Source organism: Arvicola amphibius, chromosome 1 (assembly GCF_903992535.2).
Source record: "Arvicola amphibius chromosome 1, mArvAmp1.2, whole genome shotgun sequence".
Classification (NCBI taxonomy): Eukaryota; Metazoa; Chordata; class Mammalia; order Rodentia; family Cricetidae; genus Arvicola; species Arvicola amphibius.
In genome coordinates, this window is record NC_052047.1 from 166013674 (window position 1) to 166029818 (window position 16145).

The following is a 16145-nucleotide window of genomic DNA, read 5'->3' on the forward strand; positions in this document are numbered from 1 at the left end:
GCTACTCAATAAGTTGAGGCGGTGTTGGAAGTTCAAAGCCAGCCCAGGTAACATAGTCTTTTAAAAGGCAGCAAGGGAGGCATATTCTGGAGACCAGTTTTGCATGTTCAGATCCTGTCTTAGCCACCTACTTCTGCTTGCTATACTTGTTTGTACTACAAGAATAGTAACAGCCCCTACCTATGGCGTCTCCTGGGATTCATCAACTAAATAGCCATAAGCGTTTTAGAAGGGACTAAGATGTCACAGAGGCTTGTGACTTAGGGTCATTCTCATAAATTGCCAACAACGCTGATGCTTCAAAACTTGTTTTAAACAAATCATTCTGTTACTGACAAGAGCCTCTTTCTTCTTCTTCTGACTCGAGCAACAGCAACATCTTAGGAAATGAGACTGGGACCAGAAGTGAGCCATTTCCTACTGCAATCAGGCAGCCAGAATGGACAAGCTCACACTTGCTTTTAAGGTGATGAAATAAGACACAGAAAATCAGCAAAGCAGATTCATGTCACGGAGCTCTTAAAACCTTGTAAATGGACAAACTGTTTTCAGTTACGTCAAACATCTGTGAAGACTAAAGCTGAAACCAGACTGTTTACCATTGCTGTTCGACCCACAATACTGCATGTTAAATATTTTCTCTAGGGGAGAACACCATGTAGCCAGAGAGGGCAGCAAAGTCACTTAAATCAATAGGAAAAAGAATCGTGTCTTTCCTTAGCACATGCTGATGGATGGTCTGCCAATGACACTGTTGGATGTCCCTCTGTGGTTGGCTCCAGGTTAAGAAGACCCTGGGCATTAATCATCACACCGTAAAGAGACTTGTCCCAGCCAGTGAGCTCTTCGTGCTGCTACAAGAAATGGAAGAAATTTGGAAGACTCAGGCATAGCAATATGGCCTGCTGCCAAAATAACAAGCCTAGGAAACCCTGCCCAGTACAATCATCTCAACCCCTCTTGTCCTTTTATAGCTGAAAAAAAGTCACTTTTACTTACTGGCTGGAGAAAAATACGCCTTTGTCTAAAACAAGGGCTTTGCATACCTTGGATCTCCAGCTGGATCACATTACCAGAGATAGAACCATTAGGTGCTGTTAAGTCCTAAAGAAAGATGTCAGAATTTAGTGGCATGGAGACACAGAGAGTTCTTTTAGATGGATAAAAACCCACCCTGGTCATCTGCAGATAACGTGTAGTAAATTGCAAACTGGTCTGGACATCTTTGCCAACAGGGGTAGCATTTGCCAAGAATCATAAGGGGCAATGATCAAGTGCAGTTAGCTGTGCTCTCTAGTCCACTGAGGAAGTGAGGGAGACAAGAAAGGATGCTGCAATTGCTTACATGTTGCCATTGGAGTATCACAATGCTTGGTGGGGTGCAGTCCTTTAATGCATCTCTAAGGCACATGAACTCCAATACCCTAGTAGTGCCAGGTAAATTATGTAAGGAATGTGAACACACAGAGAAGCAAGTGGTTTTCTAAAAGCCTACTATCAACAGGGGGAAATGTACACAGACACACACACAAAAAACTCTAGATGATAGATAGATAGATGATAGATAGATAAATTATAGATACAAAGAAAGAGATAGATAGAGCTATATGACATAAATAATTAAACTGAATACTGTAACATTTTCAATAAGAGGGGAACCCCAAGAGTCAGTCGTGGGAAAGGCACAAGTAATTTTTTTTTTTTTTTTTTTTTTTTTTAGGACCGTGCATCATAAGCCACATCCCAAACTAGCAACTGTCAGGAGGAACATAACAATGGCCAGCGAACATCTGGACAAATGTCCAGTCTCACTGTGGTCAGAGAAAAACCAATAGAGTGGTACAGCATTTGAAGGCTGCCGCACCAGCCAGGGCTGACTTAAAAAGGAACTTTTCCGGCAACGGTAAAGCACCGATGTGGATGAGGGCAGTTTTGGTCCAGCAGCTAGAGAGCAATGATCAAAAGCCTTTACATGCTGAGGACCTTTGGACTCTGCTGCTCTCTCTCTGAGCCTTGACTCTTACAGATCTTCACTCAGAAATAACTTAGAGTTAGAGAGGGAAAACTTGGAAAAATAACTAATCATTGTTGAACAACAGAGTAATTTTGAAAAAGCCAAAGGGAAATCTCTTGTATAGACAAAATATTAAACAAGAATCTTCAGTAACAGAATGATGTTCATGCAATTTTAACAAATGGAAACAGTTTAACAAAATAATATCAAGGGTATTCTTGTGGGAAATACATGAACACATATGGGCACAGGTGGATAACAGAACCACTAACAATGGTTATATAAGTCTGAAATGTCAGGGCTCTGGTTGTTTTTCTTCTCTGCCTCTTGTTTTATTTCTGCAATAAACATGCACATATTACTTTCAAAAGAAAACTTCAACTTTTAAATTTGTCAGTGGTATATAGATATTTAGATGTGAAACACATGTGTTCCAGAATGTTGCACAATTAGATTCAGCCAGTATGCAGAATTTTGAGGTGGACTTTTTTCACTATGTAATATGCTTGTTCATGTCCTTCCTGCCTTTTCGTGGTTTGAGTCAGGGCTCCCCTTTGGAGTACTGAGTAAAACCAGCATAATTTTTGAAACTTGGTTCCTCTAGTTTCTTACTGTTCATACAGCCAAAGACTGCCATTCAGTTGGGATGAAGCAAGGAGAATTTATCCCCAATTTCAAAAATCTAGAAGTACGATTCAGCTTTCCTTCCTCAATCCAAGCCAGCCTAACCCAAGGCCACCTCACTGTCATCTGCCCAGCCTGTACTACAGCCATCAAGCCAGAACCCACATGCCTGAATGGGCCACAGTTCTTCACTGCCAGACTTCAGCAAAGGCAGCACAAAAAGGATCTATTTTCTTGTCAGAAATATCACTGATCCCTCTCCACTCAAATCAGACCTGGAACATTTTCAAGCTTTAAAACCACATTCCTTGTGCCTGTGTGATGTCTCTGTGGGTTTAAGTATCTACCACACAAGCCTGGTGACCTGAACATGATCCCTAGAACCCACAGAGGAAGGGGTGAACCAATGTCTCAAAGTTGTTCTTTGCATTTACACAATGCCTGTCACATCATACATGTGTACACCACCACCACCACCACCACCACCACCACCACCACCACCTCCACCTCCACCACCACCTCCACCACCACCACCACCACCACCACCTCCACCACCACCACCACCACCACCTCCACCACCACCTCCACCACCACCACCACCACCACCACCACCACCACCAGCACCAGCACCAGCACCACCACCACCTCCACCACCACCACCACCACCACCACCACCACCACCATCAGTTCCTTAGGGTCAGCAGTCACCAATGCACGTATTGTACTACCCAGAGGAGAGAATAGATAGAAAAAAATGAAAGAGGGCAATAAAGGGAAAGTAGAAGGAATTTCTTTAAGTGAGCAAATCAATAAAAAAAAATCACACACACACACACACACACACACACACACACACACTGCTACCAGGTCAAATCAACACAGCTAAACCTCATGAAAACTAAATCTGTCAGTTAGGAAATCCATGACATCCTGCATATGGTACAGCTAGGAGATCCAAGGCATCCTAAACCCACAACTGGCACAGCTAGGAGATCCAAGGCATCCTAAACTCACAACTGGCACAGCTAGGAGATCCAAGGCATCCTAAACTCACAACTGGCACAGCTAGGAGATCTAAGGCATCCTAAACTCACAACTGGCACAGCTAGGAGATCTAAGGCATCCTAAACTCACAACTGGCACAGCTAGGAGATCCTGGGCATCTTGCACTCAAACCTGGCACAGTTAGGAAATCCAGGACATCCTGTACCCACACTTGGCACAGCTAGGAGATCCAGGGCATCCTGTACTCATACCTGTCATAGCAAGGGGCATCTAGCACTCAAACCATGCACAGCTAGGAAGTCCGGTGGTGTCCAATGTGAGGCATGAATCCATGATCCTGAGATTAAGAGGCTCATGTTCTACCACTGTTTACTTAATGGCACCAACCTGAGGCATCTACATCCACATAAAATCTGAGAAAGCCTGGGAAGTAATTCTAGACACAAAAGAACAGAGTTAAACATGGCTTCTTGGTAGTAGCATTTTCTCAGGTGGGCTCTGTTTGCTAGAGGCAAGCAGAGGCGTGATTCCTTTAAGAAAAGGCTTCCTGACTCAGAGTTAGCACCAAAGACTTCAAGGCTTCTTTAAGAGACAATTTCCTTGTTCATTCAGGGAGCAATAACTCCAGCTCTTTCAGGAAGTCCTACATTAAGATGGGGTCTGTGAGCAGCCTGTTACAAATTGCTTAATGGAAACATGAACCCTCTGGGTCCCTGGAGCTGGGGCGGTGAGCATGGCTTACAGAGAAGGTGAACATGTCTCCGCCATGTTGGACTGGGTGAAGACAACAGGCAGGGTCACAGAGTTGGTCCTAGCCATGCCTGCTTGGCATTTTTTAAAAAAGGTGTTCCTAGTCATAAAATAATTACAGATATGCAATAAAGACAGATTCAGATTTGAAAAAGACCTCTAAATGGGTCACAGTGTTGGATAAATGTACATGGGCTATGAGAGAGAAAAAAGAATACAGAAGTCATACATTAAAGGAGTAAAGATAATTACATCTTAAAAAGTAATAGGGTAAAAAAAATAAGCCCCATAAAGATGGAAAATAAACAGAGTCTGGATTATGTATTTGACTATAGAGAAACATTTTGATTCTGGGGGATGCTAAGCTAACTCAAAATAAAAGTATCTTGATTTCAAAATTTGGGTCCAAGGTATATGTTACTTTGGAAAGGAGGGTCTGCTTTTATTTCCACAGAGGATGGGAACCTGTAGATTCCTTCCATGTTAATGTGGTTTGATGGAACAACACTCCCTCCAAAAGGTCTCCATGAAGCCTAAAAATACTTCCCCCAACAAGCAGCAAGAAGCAGTTTGGAGTAAACTACACCCATATTCCCAGAATGATTGTTTATAAATGTTTGCTTTCATTTAAAGGGGGGTATGATATACAAATGATATTGGTATAGATTTTTGTCTATTGATACAAATTTAAGGTCGATTTGTTACATTGTGTATATATATTCCTGCTCTTGTTTTTGTGCAGCTCATTTAAAAATGTAATGTATAATTAAAGATTATGGATTAATAGTCATCTAAAATAGTCAAACTTGTAGTCATGTTAATTAGATGTACAGAGTTATATTTCAGATGGATAGATATTCTTTAAATCTTTCAAAGACCTAAAGAATAAGGCATTGAAAATATTTTAAGAACTTAGACTTTTCTCAACAGTGAGGCAGCACCAATTACTTCAGAGAGGGCATTGATGGGCGTTAAAGAAACTCATGGAATTTGTCTTCAATGTGACAAGGCTAGCCATTTGGGCAAGAAGCTGCTCTTGCCTGGACTGCTTGATGGTTGCTATATGAACTGGACATGGAGGACCCACAGAAAAATGACTGCTGAACTTTCCAAAGGAAAGGATGGTCCTTCAGGGTTCCTGATTCACAGAAGAAACTGCCAGATACTTTGCAGGACACAGAAGAAAGTGACTGACAAACTGCCAATATCGGCAAAACGGTCTTTCAAATTTTCTGCTTCATGGAAAAATCTGCCAGATACTATGGACCTGTAAGCTGAAGATGGATGACCCAACATTACAGAAGAACTTTGGGTGACTGTCCGGGCAATGAGATGTCTCTGTCCATTCTACAGTTTTAGAAGTTGCTTACAATGTACTTCCTGTTTACTTAGCTAATATTATATTCTTCTGGGGTCTTTGAAGAGTTGAAGACATATAGTTACAGTTTTCCTTAGCTATGATAAAGGATAAATTAGATATAAAACTTTAGACTCACAAAGATAGGCTAGATGATACTAGATGATAGAGTATTTTCCTTAATTTGTCAAATGTAAATAGACTAAATATTGTAACTTTAATTCTTGCTTGATAATTTTTGTATATGTAATTTTGCTATGTTAAAGTTAAAACCTTCCTTTTTATTTAGACAGAAAAGGGGAAAAGATGTGGGATGTCCTTCTGTATATGTGTTGCTCTTATTGGTTAATAAATAAAGTTGATTTGACCTATTGCAGGGCAGAATATAGCCAGGCTGGAAGAGATATATAGAGAGAGTAGGTGGAGTCAAGGAGATGCCATATAGCTGCCGAAGGAGGAAGACACCAAAACAGAACCTTACCCAGTAAGCTACAGCCTTGTGGCAATTCACAGATTAATAGAATTGGGTTTATTTAAGATGTAAGAGTTATTTAATAATAAATATGAGTGAATAGGACAAACAGTGTTGTAATTAATATAGTTTCTGTGTGATTATTTGGGTCTGAGTGGCTGGGAAATGAAAGAGCAGTCTCCCTCTACAATTCAGGGCATCCTGCACTCGCACCTAGCACAGCAAGGGGCTTCCTGCACTCACATGTGGCACAGCAAGGGGCATTCTACACTCACACCTGGCACAGCTAAGAGATCCAGGGAATCCTGCACTCACATCCAACATGGCATGGATGTCAAGACTGTAACTGATCTCTAGCCCCAAGCTAGCAGTTCTCAAGCCTGGATGTCAAATTAACATCACTGGAGAAGTTTTTAAAAACACCTATGTTCAGAACTCCATAGGGCCAGTCACACCAGGTATTGGGAATCCTTTCAAATAGCTCCCTGGGTGAGTGTCACAGGTGACCAGGGCTGGGAGAGGCTCCTTGGGAAGGAAGTGCAGTCTCATGCTGGCCTAGGGGTCCATGTCTGCCTCCTTTTGCTCTATGTAGGGACAAAGATAAGCTACTGCTTTCCAGCTCAAGAGACACCGCTGCCCTTGTCATGCAGGTGATCCTCACTCCAGTCTTACGGGTTCTTTCTGTCTTTTGTATCAGGAAAAGTGAGAACTTGGCCAGATTTGGAGTGACCAATTCATTCCAGGACTTTCGCAGGTTGGGTGTGAGAAGTTCCATCTCCTAAGAAGTTTCGAAGTCCCCGGCAAAGCAGAACAGTGGCCATCCAATAGAACGGACCACTTGTCCAAAGAGGTGCTGGGTAAGTAAGGAAACGTGCACATTTAGCATGCGCCTCTGTGTATTACATTCCCTGGAACCTGAAATGACACATGGCATATACACCCACACGCAAATATATGTAAACATCATGCTGGCTATGAAAGCAGAAATCCTAACAGAGTAAATTATTCCTTTCTATGATAACATAGAAAGCTAGTTTATACACTTTTTTTCTAAGGTTCACAATTTGACAACCCTTTCCTACAGACAAGGAAACAGAGTCAAGAAGTCATCCATATGAGGTCGCACAGCTAACAGAAAGAAGATTTGAATCTGCACAGCTTGACTCTGAAAACCTATGGGCTTCCTGACTACTGGCACCATACGGTGATGACAGCAGTCCCAGAAGCAAGTACGGGAAGTGACCATGTGGCAAGAGCTGAGGCCATCCATCTAAGGATCTGGGGAATGAACTTGCGACTCTCTCTTTTCATAGTCTGCATCTCAGGAGCTTCTGACTGCTCACTTCTAATTCTCATTCAACTGCAAAGTTCTCTCCATCTTCAGGTTATCTGCCCAAGACAGGGATTTATTTTCTTTACTCAGCAGGACCATGAAGTAAAACCAGGGAATCAATATCCTTCCGAATAGACTCCAGAATGTGCTAAAGAATCGGGGCACAATTTGTTTCGTTCATTTCTCTAACCAATTACATTCAACCCTCTCACATCTGGCAGAAAGAAGGCTCACTGAAAAACAGTCACCTTTCTGTTCTAGAAAATACACTTTCTGAAATGCACAGATGCTCATCAGTAGGAGAGGAAAGTTAATCTGCTCGGAATAGGACCAGAGCCTGCTGGAAGGTCAGAAAGGCCGTGTGGCAGCAACCACTGCCTTCATGTCCTCTGCACTGTAGGCTTCATTCATCTTGATAAGTCAGAGTTGTAAAAGATGAAGCACATGAAAAATCCATTGCTACTAATGAGGCCCAACATGACCAGGCTCATGGTCCTTTCAGTACTGCGTTGCAAACTCTCCGGGGGGGAAGGCTTGCATCTAAACCTCCTCTTCACTGTATTCCTGCCCTGGCTCCCAAAAGATATAATGGGAAATATTGCTGGATGAACCAATGAATGACAGCATAAGTCTCTGACTCCCTCCTAAAAGGGAGGCTAGGCAGAGAGAGCCCACCTACTACACTGAGGGAAACTCCGCAGGTCATCTGCCTACTACACTGAGGGAAACTCCGCAGGTCATCTGCCTGAGCGGATCCACTTCACAGGTGCAGAGAAGCAGAGCTGCCCATCCGAGCCAACAGAACCACAGAGCGGGGTGTCAAGACCAGAGCTAGCTCTGCCAGCTCCTCATGCTGGGCCATTTACAGGATACCATCCCACAAGTTAAGTGGAATTGATTCCATCTCCATACAAAAGAGTAAAAAGGACCTTGGGGAATGACTTTTTAGCATTAGAGAAAGAGCAGCAGCAGGTGTTGGAGAACCAGCAAGAGTAAGCTTGAATCCTTGCTTGGTCAAGGTGCCTTTAGCCAGTGACTTGAGCCTCCCTAAACCACAGTGACTTTATCTATAAAACAGGGGCCATTTATGATCCCTTCTTCATTTCAGGGTGGAGAATAAAGCATGGGGTGTGTGGGGGGGAGAGTGCTAGGCATTGTGTCTATTGCTTAAGAGGCTTCTATGAGTAACATATATTCACATTATTTTATTTACTCATTCCTAGGCAATTGACCCTCCAGAAGAGAGAATGGAGCATGCTAGCAGTTTCATGGCCAGCGGTGGATGTACTTCTCTACAGGAACAGAGATCTGTGAACTTATATATCCCGCATTATTCCTGCATTAACTAAGGCTCATCGGAACAACGGAACTCCCTAAGAATTGTTCCCAACAAGTCATATGCTAAACCAGTGGCTTTCAGGCTCAAGACCTTAAGCTCGGTTATTGCACTCCCTCCTCAGTAAGGTCTCTTAGTGACAAGTAATCTCCCAAAAAATCCACTAGGGAGGCTCAAAGCACAATTTTAGGGATTGCATCTAAATCCCAAAGGACAAGAAACCTTCTTTAAAAGCCCTTTAATAGACACTGTGCAAAGCAATGCTCCTTCTATATGGAAGTCTTAAGCCTGTGGCCCAGGCCATGCTCTCCTAGGCTCTGGGTCCCAGAAAGCACTGGAAAATGTGGGTGTAGCTCAAAGGCCCCAATCCCACGATTCCATTTACACAGCACTCTTGCCATTTTTCAGCAGCAGCACGCGGGATTCACTAAGCAGTCAATGGAACATGTCCCATGAAAACCCCATGGAAGGGGATCATGTGATGGAGACATCCCTCGCACTCCAATGGGAGTTTGGTTCCCAACACAGCGGGCGATGGCTTGCAGAGAATCCAAAGAGTTTCAGCTTTCTAACTTCACAAGGAGGCTCTTGGGGATGCCAGTCACAGGGCCTCTACACTCTGCCTACTCTAGATTGAATGGCACACAGCCCATTACTAACAGGCCTGCAGAGAAACCGTTCTCCCAGTCCTGATAATGCTGTCATCACAATCGCTCACCCCTTCTGCCATCTAGCCAAGTTTAGAAGCGCTGGCCACAGAGAAAAAAAGTCACTCTACTTGATCATCTGAAACTTGGAGATACAGTGGCCTCTTTCTCCTGCTGACGGGGCAGAATTGAAAACAGACAGATGTGACGTTAAGACCCCTTGGAAGGAAGCAGACATAAGCTTTCCTTCATGTGACTTGGAGAAACATAAAATAGTTGGACGAATGCTGGAGACCTAAGCCTACTCAATATCTGTGCCTCGGCGCTCTTGTGAACCCGGTCTTGAGTTAAGATGTGCGTAGCTCATATGGAGTGAGAGTAGAGACAAAGGAGAATGACCTGAGCGTGCTACGAACTGGACAATTGAACTTTGGGAAATAAAATTTCCTTGTGGAAAGGAACTGGAGAATAAGTCGACGATGTAAAGCACGAAAGAACGGATCACAGAATGACTGTGCTAAAGACCGAGATTTAGTAACATCGAGACCTGAATCACAAAGGCTGAAGCCAGGCCGTATCAAGCATAGCCACATCCGAGTGAGCATGAGCACCCACATGGGAAAGGGACAAGTTGGTGGCACACACTACCAATACTTTACAATCTGACCATCAGTATGGGTTTTGGAAGGGGAGATCTTTCTAGAAGGGTTTTATTAGCTATGAATTTGTGCTGGTAATGATAAGACAACAAAAGAAATCAAAACTTAATTTTATAAAATTTTATGTAATTTTCTTTTTATCATTCTTTACTACAACCTCTTGCAACTGGGCTATCCTCGTACAGTTTGTGTGTATATTTAAATTGTTCCTGTGAGTCCTCCAAAGTGTTAAGATATCCATATTTCCAGACCTTAAGAATGATAAAAATACAATTATTGATGAGAGAAAGAAATGGCAAAGTTGAAATTGTCTCTCCTTGCCTTTCCTCTTTCCCTCCATCTATCTTTCTGCTCTTCCATGGATCCTGGAAGCATTTTCTCGAGACCTACTCTATATCAAAGAATGAGGTCCGAAGAAGACAGACATGGCCCCTATCCTCAGCTATTTACAGTGCCCACATGACAAACTGAGAAATCCAGCAGACCTAAGAAAATGGGAAGAATGCTGAAGACTCTCTGTGGCAAGATAAACCACAAGCCTCTCTCTGTTATGCTAAAATCCAAGACATGAAAGTTACAGATTCAAGAACATGGCGCTGTACTCAGGAATATGCAGGGCAAAAATTTGATCATGGTATTATTGTCAGGAGTTCTGTATGGAGTTCCAAATTTCCATAAAGAAGTGGATGTATAACTTAGGAATGCCTTGACTCACTTAAACAAACAAACAAGACTATTATTCTAGAAAATTCAGTGTAGCATTCTTGCTTAGAAATGATCAACATTGTTGAACTGCAGGTTTTCTTTGGCAGGTATGAGGGCCTTTGTTGCTATGCAGCTAAAGCTGGAGGTCGAACCTGGAGATCTTCCACATAGACGGCAGTTCTTCAGCATTGCCTGTGCCACGGCAAACTCAGAAACTCTGGGTTAGAACAACCCAGATGCTCTGAAAACAACATGGCCTCTTAGAAAACCGATGCTAATGATGAAAAAACGGAGGAACACTCAACAGTGCAAAAAAAACCCAAGTTTTGGCTTTTTAAAAAAAAAAATCCTAATTTTAGATTATTAGTACATTCTCTGTGTGTTTGGAATAAGTCCAGATTCCTTTAAAATTGGAAGAAGAAACCCAAATGCCACTTAGATGAATAATCCTCTGTTTGACTGAGTATGTACAAAATGTCCCACCCCAGTGAAACAGCTTTCTAGATCCTTCCTGGGACATGGTGGACACCTGGTCCTAGCACTTGGTGATGACTTGGTCTCTATTATCCAGTTTCTTTGATATAGCAATGAATGTGGTGCCTACTGCCTGGAGCCTGGATCTTCTCACACAAGAGAAGCCTGAACACAGATCGGTCTTACCAGACTGCTACTTTGGCACACCCTGTGAACCAGAGACGCCAGCAGGGACATTTCTATTCGGGATATATCTTGCTCCTTGTGGACTTAACCCTGGGCACTATCTTGGCATCCTTGAACTGAGGTCAAGTCTTATTTCCACGCTTTCTTGGCACTGCACTGTACATTCTTGGTTGGTACTCACTTCCATGCCCCAGGGATACTGGCAAAGGCCGCTACTTTTGAAAGTTGAAGTACACTCTAGAAGCTTCTCTGAGTCTATCTATCTCTCCATTCCTCTTCCTATGCTTGGCTATTGATTCTGAAAGCCATGTTTTAACATAGACAGATAGCTCTTATGATCATCATAATATCTATCAGTTGGAAATGAGGGACATAGAAGCCATGTGTCAAACAAAAGCCCTGGATGTGAGTCACAGCCTTCTGTGTCTGTGTTCTTGTACTGACTGCTTAGTTCAACACACTGTGGAAACTCAGACACACTCTCCTGGTCCTGATGCAAAGCAAAATACTGATATCTCATCCCTCTTCCAGAACTACATAAATATTCTTCTTTAAAATGCAAAGACCCATGACACAATTTTGAATCACTCTCAGGGATTCGAAGTTGGTATAGGGCAGAAACATATACATATATATAAAACCAAGCTTCCCTGTGATTCTGATACAGCCGGCTCAGAGAAGCCTGATACAAGAGCTGAAGGAAGCCATTTCTCTTTTCTAGATTCAGCACCATGTTCCTGCAGGCACTGCACATACTTCCAACTACTTCAGAGGCAGAAAGATTGACAAGCATGGTAGAAGCAGTCTACACCAAAGAGACAGAGAACTGTTTTAGTTCTGCTGGATTTAGTGAAAATGCAGACTTCTTCCAGGCTCTGGCACCCTGGGAGAGCCATTCCACTCTTCCCTGGGCTCAGAGGCTCCATCTATTGAAGTAGGCTAACATTTTAACCAGCTGAAGTGGCAGAGGATGCAACAATTTTAAAGCCCTTGACATGGGAAAAAAAAAATCTCTTGTGTTCTTTGAAAGGAAAATGACAGACAACTCCCAAAGTGTAAGTTTTTTTTATCTCCCCATTCAGTCTGGCCTTCGTGTTGCAGTCAGCATCACTAGCCCAAAGCAAAACTTGCTGAAGGCGCCTTCAGGCTCACCTCCCACACGCGGGGGCGTGGCGTTCCCACTGCCCAGCTAGCTGAGAGTCTAAGCTGGGTCTCCTTGGGGCTCAATATCTAAGGCAAAAGGCATCAGAAACGCCCTTATCGTGATATTTCCAGTTCTCCTTTACCTGACCCTGTGTTCAGAGGTACCAAATGCCAGCCCTTGGGCAAACTCTGAACTCTTTCTTGTGTCCAGGACTACCTCTTTTCTGGAAGGCTTAGTCATTCTGGTTTGTTCATTCAGTCGTCTGTAACGACTTTCTGCTACTGTCATGGAGCAAAGTAATTTTGACAGAGACCCCACAAGGCCCTATGACTGGTAGAGCCTAAAATATTTACTGTCTTGCCTTTTATGCAAAGTTTTGTGATTCTGACCAAGGTTGCTTACAGATATTTTCACCATGATCTATAGTAAGTGCATTGTACCAGGAGAACTACTGCACACATACATGTGCATGTGTACGCTTACATATACTCAGAACTTTGGCAAGGAACATCTGTATAGCAAGGCATTCTCACAGCTTCTATCCCTTAGAGCAATTGCTGCTATCATATTAATCTCATGATCCATATAAAAAAAACTACCACGCCAGATAAAGTGAGCAGTTTTGGCTACCTACAAGACACGCCCCTGCTCTTCTACCTCCCTTGGTTTTCTGACATGAATATCATCTGGCATGGCCTTCATCTTTCATGTCTGTGTCTAAAAATCCTCCCCATGCTTCAAGTAAAAGCTCAGCTGCCATCTCTTTCAAAAAGCACAAGTTAAACTTCCAGTCCCAACGTATTTTTCTCTTATCTTCTATAGCACATTCTCTATGCCTCTTGTGGTCCTTCCAAGTTTCTGTTTTGTAGATAACTTATTTTTCTTAGGAATGCAATCTTCATCCCTTTATATTCAACATATCACCCAATCTTATGCTTTATAATCACAAAACAATTAATAAATGTTTATTAAGTAAAAATGTGCATTAGTAAGTTGTCCTAGTTTGCTTTCTAGTGTGGCAATAAAACACTGACCAAAAATCAACTTAATATGAAAAGGATTTATTCATCTTACAACCTCCAGGTCATAATCCATCACTAAGAAAATCAGAGCAAGAACTTAAGGCAGGAACCTGGAGGCAGGAATGAAATGAAGGCCACTCCCCCATCCCCACCAGCAGCGGGGACCAGGATCTATCCCTGGTGCGTGAGCTGGCTTTTTTTTTGGAGTGCATTCCCTATGATGGATGCCTTGCTCATCCTTGATCCAGTAGGGAGGGGCTTAGGCTTTGTTGATGTCCCATGGGAGGCCTTACTCTTTTGGAGAAATGGATGAGGGGGGCTTGGGGGAAGGTGGGAAGAGTGAGAAGAGGGAAGGGAGAACTGTGGTTGGTATGTAAAATGAATTTTAAAAATAAAAATTTTAAAAAAAGAAAGAAATGGAGGCCACAGAGGAAAACTGATTACTGGCTTAGCCTTCATGACCTGCTCAGCTTGTGTTCTGAGGACCGCTTGCCCAGGGAAGCACTGCTGAGAGTTGTCTGGGCCCTCCAACATCAATCATTAATTAAGAAAATGCCCCACAGACTTGCCTACAGACCATCTGATAGAGGAATTTTCTCAGCAGAGATGCCCTCTTCCTAGATTACTCTACCTCAACAAATAAAACAAACAAAACATCTCACAACATCAGAGTTTCTTCAATAGCCATATTGGCATGTTAGAAACGAAGGAAAGAATAGATAAATATAAAGATAAGTTATCCTGTTTCTTTCTTTCTTTCTTTCTTTCTTTCTTTCTTTCTTTCTTTCTTTCTTTTTTTTGTCAGCCTTACACAAGCTAGAGTTTTTTTGGGAAGAGGAACTTCAACTGTGAAAATATCTCCATCAGATTGCTTGAAGGCAAATATCTGGGCATTTGCTTGATTTAATGACTGACATAAGAGGGTCCAGCCAACAAGAGGTGGTGTCATTCCTGGGAAGTAGTCCTGGCTTGTTAAGAAAGTGGGCGAGGCAAGCCACGGGGAGCAAGCTAGTAAGCACCCTTAGCAGCATTCCTCCAGAGCGCCTACTGCAGTTCCTGCCTTGAGCCCCCACCTTGACTTCACTCATGGTGGACTATAAGCTGTAAAAGGAAATAAACTTTTCTCCTCAATTGCTTTTTCTCATCATCTCTATCAAAGTGACAGAAACCTAAGACGTGTGTCAATAAGGATCATCTAAACGTAAGCACAAAAAGAAAAGAATGAACCAAATTAGATGAGTGCACATGAAATCTTCAAGTCATCGTCTTTGGTCATGGGGGGGGGGTCTAATGGTGTATCTGGAGTTGCATAAGAAAAAGAGACTTTGAAGGATAAATGTTTGAAAAGGTAGTGATTATTTTCCACTACCTTTAACTACAAATATAGACTCAGCAACATGAGAGTTAAAAAGCAGGACTAAACACACAAATACACACACAACACACAACCCCCCCCATAGACAAATTAAATTTCAGACATTGAAAATCAAAAATTAAAAGAAAAAACTGAAGGTAGCCAGAGTGTATAGGCCTTGGAAAAGGTACTTTATATAGACGAATAAAGACATAAATTATAACAGAATTCATGGAAATATGCAAAGCAATGGGGTGACGTCTTTAAGTTATTAAACAAGTAATTTTAAACGTTTTAACTGTGACAATGGTACCATGATTATATGATTTTTTTTCTAACATAGCTTTATATTTAAAAATTCCCACTAAAATATTCAGGAATAACAAGATGAGCTTTGGGGCAGGAAGTTACTTTATAACAGTCAGGAAAGGTAACTTTGTGGAGAGAGTAGAGAAAGCCATGTTGATGATTAATTTACCAAAACAGGGAAGGAGGGGCATGGGAGCACTTGCCAAACATTTAGGAGGCAAAGGCAGGAAGATAAAAAGTTCAAATTTGAGGCCAGCCTGATTTATATAGTGAATTCTAGACTAGCTTCAGATACACAGAAAGACTTTGTCTAAAAACAAACAAACACAAAAACCAACATAATGAAGCTCACCTGTAATCTATTCTGGAGGCCAAGATCACATGTTCAAAGCCAGTTTGTGTAGTAAGGCCCTAACACCAAATTTAAAAGGTTTGAAGGTATAGTTTAGTGGTGACAGAGCACTTGTCTAGCAAATGAAAAGCCCAAAGATCAGTCTTCAGTACTACAAAATAAAATTATTATCAAATAATGATACAAATACTGACCATGGCTGGGCAGTGGTGGTGTACGCCTTTAATCCCAGCACTCAAGAGGCAAAGGCAGGCAGATCTTTGTGAGTTTGAGGCCAGTCTGATCTTCAGAGCTAGTTCTTAGACAGCCAATGCTACACAAAGAAACACTGTCTCAAAAAAAAAGAGGCAGAGAGAGAGAGAGAGAGAGAGACACGGAGGGAGGGAGGGAGGGAGAGAGGGA

The 16145-nt window shown here is 42.3% G+C and overlaps 1 protein-coding gene across 1 annotated transcript in view; it reads right to left on the reverse strand.

The window, feature by feature from the left end:
• The window catches only part of Pgm5 (phosphoglucomutase 5), a 159980-nt gene that overhangs the window by 48109 nt on the left and 95726 nt on the right, over positions 1-16145 (reverse strand). The gene's annotated exons all lie outside the window — the stretch shown is intronic.